Below are 12,200 nucleotides of genomic sequence, written 5' to 3' on the forward strand. Positions count from 1 at the left end.
CTATTTTCCCAAATTACTACCAAATTTATATAACAACTCAAAAATCTCAAAAAATAAAAGTTGTTCAAAATCTAAAGTTCTACAACTTTGCTTTTATAACCACCCCCTAATTCGGTCTACATTTTGAAATGCAAATTTGAATTCAAATAGGGGACATTTAAAGAATTTCGCCTTTTCAAATTACTTCAAATTTTTCATAACAACTTTGAAAACTCCAAAAACAAAGTTTGTATAACTTGACAAGCTCTACACTTTTGCTTTTAGGCTCAACCCCAAAATATTCTTAGATTTTGAAATGAGTTTTCAGGGTAGGATTTGAATACTGAAAATTACGGTTTTCTTGATAATTCAAATCCAAACAAAATTTTGAACTTGATTCAAACAATACAATTCAACACATACCACATAAAGGTAAACTTGTTTTAGTGTATGCATATCAAAATTTTCATTAACACATGAATGATGTGCTATGCATATGATGACATGACATGTTTTAATATTTAAACACCCGAGGTGTTACAATCCTTCCCCCTAAAAGAAATCTCGTCCTGAGATTCAAAGTCATAGGGTAAGTAATGGAAAAGGAAATGTGTCGCGCGAACACATACAAAATATGTCCATAAAACAGCTAAGGTCTCTTTACAAAACACAATTTGAAACAACCGAGCTCAACTAACATTACTCTATATTGATGCAAGAAACTCTAGAAATTTTTCTAGCAAGTAATCTTCGGATTCCCAAGTAGCTTCTTCTTCGGAATGTTGATTTCATTATATCTTATAGAACTTGATTGTCCTCCTTCGAGTAACACGATCTTTCTGATCCAGAACTCGGATAGGATATTCGGAATAGGTCAAATCAGGTTCAAGTTCCACACCTTCAACCTCAACATTCTGCTCAGGCACTCGAAGACACTTCTTCAATTGAGAAACATGGAACACATCATGCACAGCTGAAAGATGTTCTGGTAATTTCAAACAATAGTCACTTTTCCATACCTCTCTAAAATTTGAAATGGTCCAATATAACAAGGTGCCAACTTGGCTTTAACACCAAAACGGGCAACTCCCTTCATTGGTGATACCTTTAGATATACAAAATTTCCTTTGTTAAACACCAATGGTCTACGTCGTTTATCTGCATAACTCTTTTGTCGGAACTGAGCTATCTTCAAATTACTTTGTATTTGCCTAACCTTGTCTTCTGTTTCTTTCACAAGGTCAATTCCAAAGAACCTTCTTTCCACAGGCTCAGACCAACTCAGCGACGTTCTGCATCTACGACCATAGAGTGCTTCAAATGGTGCCATTCTAATGCTCTCCTGATAACTATTGTTGTATGAGAATTAGCCAAAGGCAAACATTCATCCCACTTATTAGAATAGTTAAGAACACAACATCTTAACATATCTTCAAGTACTTGATTGACCCTTTCAGTCTAACCATCAGTCTATGGGTGATAAGCTGTACTATATAGGAGTTTCGTACCCATCAAAGCATGCAATTGTTTCCAAAAGCTAGAGATAAATTGTGTACCCCTATCTGACACAATGGTCTTTGGTACTCCATGTAGACTCATGATTCTTGCAAAATACATCTTGGCATACTAGATAGTAGGATATATACTCTTGACTGGAAGAAAATGTGCTGACTTAGTCGATCTACAATAACCCATATTGAGTCAAAGCCCTTTGATGTCTTGGGTAGACCAACAATAAAGTCCATACTAATATCCTCCCACTTCCAAGCTGGAATAGGTAATGGTTGTAACTCTCCAGCAGACCTCAAATGTATAGCTTTCACCTTTTGACAAGTATCACACTTTGCTATATACTGAGCAATTTCTATCTTCATTTTGGTCCACCAAAACCTCTGTTTCAAGTCATGGTACATCTTATTACTTCACGGATGAATAGATAACCTAGTAGCATGTGCCTCTTCAAGAATTGACTATCGCAACTCAGGAACCTTTGGTACCACTAAGCGATTCTTGAACCATAACACACCTTCATCATCTACTTTGAAACATTCCGCTTTCCCATTCTTGATTCTTTCTTTGATATAGGCTATACCCTTGTTTTCTTTCTGAGCAGCAATAATCTGGTCTCAAATAGTGGCTTCAACAGTTATATTGGTCAAACTACCTTGTTGAATTACCTCTATACTCAACTTTTCCATCTCTTGGCATAAAGTCAAATCCATTGTTTTTACTGCCAGACAATTGCAATGACTCTTTCAACTGAGCGCATCTACAACTACATTTGCTTTACCAGGGTGGTAATGCACCTCCAAGTCATAATCTTTAATCAATTCTAACCATCTTCTTTGTCACATGTTCAATTCTAACTGAGTAAAGATATACTTTAAACTCTTGTGATCTGTATAAATATGGCACGTATTACCAAGCAGGTAATGCTGCCAAATCTTCAAAGCATGGACAACTGTTGCTAACTCTAGATCATGAGTGGGATAGTGCTCTTCATGTTGCCTAAGTTGTCTAGAAGCATAGGCAATGACTCGGCCTTCTTGCATCAATACACATCCAATACCAATACCTGAAGCATCATAATAAACATCAAATGACTTCTCAATATCAGGTTGGGCTAATACTGGTGCAGTGGTTAACAATCTCTTTAAAGTCTGGAAAGCTTCTTCACAATCAGATGGACAGACAAACTTGGCTTGGTTCTTCAACAACCCAGTGATGGACTTGGATACTCTAGAGAAATCTGGAATAAAACGATGGTAATACCCTGCCATTCCTAGAAAACTCCAAATCTGATGAACAGTGGTTGGCGGTTTCCAATCAAGCACGTCCTTAACTTTACTTGGATCAACAGCAACTCCTTCAGCTGACAAGACATGTCCAAGAAACTATACTTCCTTAAGCCAGAAGTCACACTTACTAAATTTGGCATATAGTTGATGTTCTCTTAAGCGGGTCAGGACAATTCTAAGATGTTCTGTGTGTTCCTTCTTGTTCTTGGAATAAACTAGGATATCATCAATAAACACCACCACAAACTTGTCTACCTCAGGCATGAATACTGAATTCATCAGATACATGAAATGAGCTGGGGCATTTGTCAAACCAAAAGACATTACCAAGTATTCATATAACCCATATCTTGTGGTAAATGCCGTTTTGGGAATATCTTCAGGCTTAATCTTGATTTGGTGATAGCCTGACCTTAAATCAATCTTGTAGAAAACTTTAGCTCCGGCCAGTTGATCAAAAAGCAAGTCTATCCAAGGTAAGGGATACTTATTCTTAATGGTCACTTCATTCAACGGATGATATTCAACACATAACCTCAGGGTCTCATCTTTCTTTTTCACAAAAATTGCAGGGCATCCCCAAGGTGATGAACTAGGTTGAATAAACCCTTTCTCAATCAACTCTTGCAACTGAGTCTTCAACTCGGCTAATTCCTTGGGAGGCATCCTATAAGCTCTCTGAGAGATCGGAGCTGTTCTAGGTTTTAACTCTATGTTAAACTGAACATCCCTATCTGGTGGTAGACCGGATAAATCCTCAGGGAATTCACAAACTACCGGGATATCTCTAATCTCCTTGATAAAAGTTGCACAAACTCTTTCCACTGATCTCCTTAAGGTTGAAAGTTGGATAAGAAGCTAAGAATTACTATTAGGAAAACTCACCCTTAATGTCCTATTCAAAGCATCTATAACAGCCTTATGGTGATACATCCAATTCATTCCCAAGATCACATCTATATCTTGATCCTTGAGAATAATCATGGTAGTGGGAAAAATATGCCCACTCAGGTTTATGGGTACCTGGTATACCATTTCCTTAGTACACAGACGTCCCCCGGGCGAATGTATAAAGAATTTTTCCTTTGTTTCCCCAATTGGAATTTCATGCTTTACGACAAAGGTTCTATTGATGAATGAATGAGATGCACTAGAATCAAAAAGTATAACAACAGGATGATCGACGACAAGAAACATACCCATCATCACTGGCTCCCCTTCCAGAATTTCCCCAGCTTGAATATAGAACACACGTCTTGTCTTCCTTTCATCTTTGCCCTTCTGAGCATTCTGATTGTTGTTCTTGTTCTGTGCTTGACCCTATTGTTGATTGGTAGGGGCCTTCTGATAATTTTGATTAGATTGCTTGGGATACGGACATTCCCAGGAGAAATGACCGGACCTTCCACAATTGTAACATGGATAATTGTGACCTTGGGATGTTGGAGCATTGACACCAGGAGCATTTGTCTGTTGTGAATTCGGGTAAGTTATAGCAGGACGGACATTTGATTGTTGCCTAGCTTGGAACTACGGCGGACGATAAGGAGGACGATAATGGTTGACTGGATGATAGATTATCTTTTGCCTCTTTTGATTTCCACCAAAAAATCTAGACGGCACACTCTTCTTTTTCTTGATCTCCTTATGCTGCCGATACTTTTCCTCAGAAGCAATCACAATATTTACTGCCTCATGATAAGTAACATTGGTACATGCAGTCATCATTGTCTGTAATTTGGTATTCAGACCTCGCATGAACCATTTCTTTTCTTGGCATCTGTATTGACATGTTCAGATGCATACTGTGACAGGTGATTGAATCTACGCACATATTGCATAGCCGTTTGATCCCCTTGCTTCAAAGCAAGGAACTCATCCAGCTTCATGGCCATCACTCCTTCTAGAATATAATGAGCTCTGAAGGCAGTACAGAACTCAACCCAAGTTATTAGAATGCCAGCTGGTTGCATAGCCACTAGATTTGCCCACCAAGCACCTGTTACACCTCTAAGTTGCTGGGCGGCAAACATAGGTTTCTGCATCTCCATGCATGGAATAAGATCAAATTTCTGCTCCATGGTCCGAAGCCAATCATCAGCCTCCAGTGGTTCATCGGCCTTGGTGAACACTGGTGGTCTTGTATCAGTAAAATCAACATACATAGCCTCCTGCCTGTTATGATTGCGGCCACGGTTTCCTTGCACCATATTCTGATTACTCTGAGCTATCTCTCAAAGCAATCGAGCATTTTCTATGGTCACATGGACCAGTGCTGCGATAGCATCAGCCAAAGTTGGCGGAACTGGTGGTGGATCAGGAACACCACCCTCATCCTGCGAAGAACCAGGAATATCCAAAGCACGAGTACGAGGCATCTATTCATGACAAACCAAACTTTACTCACAAGCTTTTATTGAAATATGAAAAGAGCTTACTACAAACACATTACATTGGGTTTACTTATTTAAGCATAAGCCCGCACCTAAACAAGACTACTTAACTTAACTAGATCTCCTATTTTACAACTCTACTCTTCTCCTCGACCACATCAAACCTCGTGATGAGTATCCATTCTAGAAACATTTCTGCCTTCATTATCACTTTCATCGACCATCACTAATTCTTCTGGATCTTCTTCTTCTTCCTCTTCAAGTTCATCATTATCAGCAATGATGACACCAGGGTCCATTGCATCAACTTGAGGTTCATGATTTGGATCCAGGAGGTTGCTCAGCCTATGGACTTCTTCATGCAAAGTAGTATTATGTTCTTCTAAATCTTCTACATAAAATTCTAGCACATGTGCTCTAGCCCTAGCTACATCTTCCCTATGCCAAGTCTCATTTCTCCCTTCCACCATACGAACTAACATACGCTCGCAGTTCTTATGAGCGGTGGTGCAACACCTCAATTGATCCTTTAACTTGCCCACCTGGATGGCATCTAAGGCCCTATCCCTAGTAGCATGTGCTAACTCTGCTAAAGCCTCTGTATCTCTACCTGGGGATCAGGCCTAGAGCTGCTAATGCTAGCACCGTCATTCCTAGGGGCAAGCTGGTGACGAGGAACTCCTTTAGGTCCAACGGACTTATGGGGTGTTACCTTGGTACGAGCCATGCTGTAGGAAGCAAGATTAATCTAATTAAGACAATCTGATCAAAATCTAAAGAGCAACCAGGATGGATTACATAACTCAACCCAGACTCACTACCCAACCCAGACTCAGAGCGAAGGAAGTAACAAGTGAATTAATCATGATGCATGAATCGTTCTTACGAACAAAAACATCAAAGCTTATAAGGTACATAACCATAGTTATTTTTATATAGGGCATAATAAGATTACTACTCCACCACACAAAGCCTTTTTAATCAATTAAGAAATGGTGAGAATGAAATAAGATAAGCCAGAAGCAATTTGGACCAAATTAACAAGTTATATCTATTTGTCCAAAATCATTTTGAAGTTTTTGTAAAACAATACAACAAAGACTTTGCAACGATCGCTCTGATACCATTCTATGGCAGAACCTCCTAAATTATAGGAGCCACATGCACTTGTCACTATCCAACGACTTCTGACGACTATGCATATGTTCCTTGTAACTTAGGAAGACTGTCGGGTGTCCTCGGGGAACCCTGAATCATCCACGATTTCTGAGTAGGATCACATTACAGAGTCATTGCAATATTACAACATTTATTCAAATATCTACATCAGAGTAAAATAGCGGAAGTCTTACGATAACTTAGTTTACAAACTAGTTGTTTCAAACCTTACAAACTAAGTTCGATAATTATTACAAACCATAGTAGTAGTGGAGTGGCATTAGTATCATAATACAAACACACAAAATAAGCATCCTACATAAGGATCACACATTCACTTATCATCATCGACATGAACAACAGTCATGCAGCAAGGTCCAAAACAGACCTGCTCATGAGGCTCACCTACAACAAGGGTCAACGAACCCTGAGTACAAAAGTACTCAACAAGACTTAATCAGAATCAAAACTGAGATGACTCAGGAATGTAGGCTCAGGGATTTAAGGTATGGCTTTAGCAATAATCAAAGTTCTTTTGCGTAAAAGCTCTTTAACAAAATTCTTTACTTCAACATATAAAACTTTATAAGAACCACATATGAATCTGCCATGATCCATAATGAGATCATGAAACTTCATATCCAACACTTTCTCAAACCTTACTCAAGTTCTAGTTATTAACTACGATGATGAACAGTGAGTTGAGTCTCCATAACCGAGGAGCAACGACGATTCAAACCGGTTATAACCCAGCTAGGAATTCGAGACCACACGACATATGTAGGTCCCCGACCTACATATACCAACCTACCCTTAGATCCTCTAAAACAAGAATGGGTCCACGCCACCCAAGAATATAGTACTCCACTAATCCAGCCCATTGCCACGTGGGTACACGCTATTCCCGCCATCTCTCCACTCTCAGTGCGCTAGTAGCCATTCTCGTAATAGAATAGCCAAGTTAAGGCTTACCAGAGTATGTGGTTAGTACTACAAAATCTCACCTCATACAATTCAACAATGGATGGACCTTAATCGACACAGGCGGAAAGAACCTGCTCACAAGACCTCCATGTCTCGTGGCTCTCACACTCCGAGTCTGCCCGGTCTAGATTTATTACTCCACATGCTCATATCTCATGATAACATAAGTAACCAAACATAAACATAGATCCATTTAAAACTTGCAGCTGACAGGTAATCACCCGACTTTTATCTGTCTAAGCATGTCTAAGTATAACTAGGCATTTACGAAGTAAAACTGGTAACAAGGTAGATATGGAAAAATAAGGTTGGTAATGCACCAATTAGGTTTCCACTCAACTCCTAATCACTTAATGCAGTATTGAAAAGAAAAAGCGATAAAAACTTGTAAAACACAAGGTAGGTTTAAATGCATCCGGGGCTTGCCTTGGTTCACGGAAAAGTCAGGTTCCTGAGACGTTCCGTAATTATCAAATCCGACCTCAACAGACAGATTAATTTCCTCCGCAACTTGATTAACTACCACGTGTTCACCTTCGTTCACTACACGTAGTAACAATGCCATGTTTAACATGATGCGGGATACGAAACATGATGCTTGATGATGGATGCGAAAGTTAAAAACTCGAATACAACTTTCCTTTGCGGTACAGTTACAAGTCAAACTAACTAAACCTTTTTCGTAACACATACTTCAATTGCCAAGGATCATTACCAACTAATGACCCAAGGTCATCACTCAATCCAAAAATTCAAACAAAACCTAAATCATTAAAGGTTACTATTTGCTTTTATGAATTAATTATTTAATTCAAAATTATGAAATAAATCAACTTGTTCCAATTGAGCTCAAAATATTTGTAAGGGTTTACCACATGATAACTAAGTGGCAAAACAATTTTCATAATTTTTGGATAATTAATTAAGCCTAGAAAAATCATGGAAACCCATTTATTAATTAATTGAGCAATTTTCATCACATTCAAAACGTACTAAAAAACAACATTTCATATTTTTTCTTAAATAATATACATCACAGAGAGGTCACACAAAAATTTTCATAATTTTTGGGGCTCCAAATAAATCTACAAAAAAATAACAAATCACATCACTATTCATTCAAATCTGCAAAATAGAAAATTCCATTTTGAAACACTAAGTCACTGACAACCCGACCCCACATGTCATCCCCTTCCTCCGCGCTGACCACGGTGACGACGGCGCTAAACGGCGATTTCTCGCCGCTGGTGGGATCAACAGCCAAGGCGAAGGTACCACTGTGATCACCATGACAAGGCGCATCTACTGGTGTCACAGATTGCATCGATAACAGCTCAAACCGAGCTTGACACCGACCATGGCGGACACGGCGGAGCGGCTGCGCTACGCCGGCAAAACGAAACCGGTAGCGGTTAAATAAATGGCACAGGAAGCACCAGGAGCTCACCCCCGAACATGTTGGAGTCGATGGCCGAGCCGGAGGAGCAACAGAAAGGCAGGTCGGCGTGCATAGCAACCACGGCGGAGCAAGGGTCGTCGGTAGCGGTGTTCCGGCGACTATGATGAATAAAAGGACCAAACAACCAGTCATAGAGCATCATGAGATCAAGGCAAATCAGAAACAACACCGAGCAAGGATAGTGGCTCACCATAGAGCGCTGGCTATGACGGCGCTCGCTCGATGGTGGTGCTGCCGGCCGCGAGGAAGAAAGGCAAAGAACGGCGGTTCCCGGCGCAATCAAGCAACAAGGGCTAGAGGACTGGTTGCGCAAGGATCTAGCTAAGTAGTGGCAAGCTTAGCCGAGCTGGTTTGCGCTGAGGAGGCGAGGCGAGCTCGACGGAGCTATGGTGGCGGCGTCGGGAAAACAAAGAAGGAGAAAGGAGAACGGCGACGACGTTCCAGACTTAACCAGCGGGCGAAAAGCGGCGGTGAACGGTGCGCTTGACACGCCACGACGACGCGGACACGTCAAGGCCAGAGGTGGTGTCTGTGGGCGCGCGTAGAAGCCGGTGGAAACATGGCCGGCAGTGGGATGTCGGCCACGAGTACTGTTCACCGAAATTACAGAATTGCCACCCGCCTATTTTCCCAAATTACTCCCAAATTTATATAACAACTCAAAAATCTCCAAAAATAAAAGTTGTTCAAAATACAAAGTTCTACAACTTTTCTTTTATAACCACCCCCTAATTCAGTCTACATTTTGAAATGCAAATTTGAATTCAAATAGGGGACATTTAAAGAATTTCGCCTTTTCAAATTACTTCAAATTTTTCATAACAACTTTGAAAACTCCAAAAACAAACTTTGTATAACTTGACAAGCTCTACACTTTTGCTTTTAGGATCAACCCCAAAATATGCTTAGATTTTGAAATGAGTTTTCAAGGTAGGATTTAAATACTGAAAATCAGGGTTTTCTTGAAAAGTCAAATCCAAACAAAATTTTGAACTTGATTCAAACAATACAATTCAACACATACCACATAAAGGTAAACTTGTTTTAGTGTATGCATATCAAAATTTTCACTAACACATGAATGATGTGCTATGCATATGATGACATGGCATGTTTTAATATTTAAACACCCAAGGTGTTACATTAATATGACTTCATACTAATTCTAACGGCACCTAACAACAAACTCGTCCTACCTACATATGTTGACATGACTTGATACTACTAATGAGGAGTGCCATCTCACACCTCTACGCAAGTCATGAAACAAGGGCACCAATAGGTGCGAACAAAATCCAACGCCTGCAAGGTAAATTAGCCTTGGTTGAAGCCAGCAAACCTTCGCCAGCACATGCGCCCTACCGTCTAGGGGGCATGTGCCCTCGCCAACACATGTGCCCTGACGTCGGCCTTGATCCAACCATGGGCCTTACGATTGGGGCAGACGGGGCACACCAGGCCACCATATGGGCTGACGCGCAAGAACAGATTTAGGCCTTGGAGAATAGGCATTGCGTAGCCGTGCAGACGATCATCCTCTGAGTCCATCATGACGTAACCCAGAGAGTCGTCAGACTCGAACTCAGCGTCGGCCAAGATGTTGGCCATGGCCTCGGCCTCGGCCAAGATGTCAGCCTCGCCATCAGCCTCGGCCTCATCGTTGGCCTCAGCGGATGGCGAGGGGTACCACGACGCTATAGGTGACCCACCCACGTAGGGAGCGGATCCAGCGACAGCGAGCAGGACTGCACTAGGGCCGGCAGTGGTGAGCGAACAATCGGTGTCGATGGTGTCAGCGTCATCACCGAGGGCGACAGGGAGAGCAGCAGCCTAGGAGATGGCATGAGTCTCGGCGATGGGAACACTGATCTACAGGGACTAGACATCGCCGCTGCCTCCATCAACACCAACCTGGGGTGCACCATCGTCCCCGCCTTCGCCGAACCACTAGAGGAAGCGGGGACTACAGTCGGGCCACCAACGACCTTCATGGCAACTGGTGGGGTGGTGGAGGTGGGCGGCGAGGAGAGGGCTTTTGCGCAATGGAAGGTGGAATGGTAAACAATATGAATTGGGGTGAGGCCAGGCTTTATGTATACATAGGGACGCTAGGGCTTCTAAGGCAAGATACTCCATAAAGATTTATTTATATAGAGGGATGTTAAGGCTTCTAAGGCAAGATACTCCATGAAGATTTATCTTTCTTGGAGGTGGGTGCCGTCGTGCTCCCTCAGGAATCACAACCGTATTACACCGGCGGTTGCAAAAATAGAGCATGTCTTCTCCATTTACGCTGATGAGATAGCGTGAGTCTTGGCATGACGACATCAATTGTGCGGCCAATGGACTTTCTAGTGTGCGCAGTAAAATTTCATAGTTTGTGATCGACTACACTCACTCGTCATTTCATCCAATATTATTATTACTAGTAGTAGGATCATGGTCACGTGACCGTGTTCTCCTTGGCTTTTAATATAATAATTCCTAAAAGAATGTAACATTTTTCATAATCTATGACATGGGGCCGGGAGTACATTTGCACAAATGTGTACGACACGTACACTATCCGACATGTTCAAATGTAAGGCGGCATGAATTTCTTGCGTGTGCAATAGAATTTTCAACACCTATGGCTCATCTGTTCTGCATTAGGCCAGGCTTGCTCCTCTTGAAGAAACCTTGCGCGGTTGCCGAGAGTGAAGTGAATGCAGGATGAAAGTTGGATAGGAGTGAAAAATTAAGAGATTTTGACCACCATGACACGGTTGAGACTTGAAAGCCTGGTGTGGTTGTGATAGATCTTTTCACTCCTATCCAAGTAGTCACAATAGTCGAGGGGCAGACAAAAGAGTGAAGAGGAGTTGCTTTGGTAAGCAATTTCTCTTTTGAAGAGACATGCAGCGGCTAGCTAGAGATGGGTACACTTACTATCCGACGAAAGATCCAATGGATAGCAGGGGACTTTCTGGCATGTGCAGTAAAAATGCAACATCTATGCCTCTTCCGTTATGCAGTAGATCGAGCCAAGACTTGTACAGATGAACTCCTCGCTGCATGGCTATTAGAAGCTCAACAATTTTTATTAGACACATGCAAATAAGATGAGTTGGGTTCACGATGGATCAAAGCCACTCATTTTGAGCATGATCAGAGTGACTCATGACTACTACCACTACTTATACGTGTTTGGTTCACCAAACCGAGGCACAAAGCAACCATTGCGCGTTTGGCAAGTGTGAGATGTGTTTAGCCCAGTCAGATTTACAATGCTTGGACTATCACGTGTTCAATGAGATAATGGTAAATGTTCCTTTGTGAATGAAAATGTTTGCACAAATGCGTACGACATGAATACTATCTGACACGTTCAAATATACGACGGTTGGACTTTCTAGTTTGCTGAGACTTGCTCCTCACAAAGAAACCTTG

This window comes from Miscanthus floridulus, chromosome 10 (assembly GCF_019320115.1).
Source record: "Miscanthus floridulus cultivar M001 chromosome 10, ASM1932011v1, whole genome shotgun sequence".
Lineage (NCBI taxonomy): Eukaryota > Viridiplantae > Streptophyta > Magnoliopsida > Poales > Poaceae > Miscanthus > Miscanthus floridulus.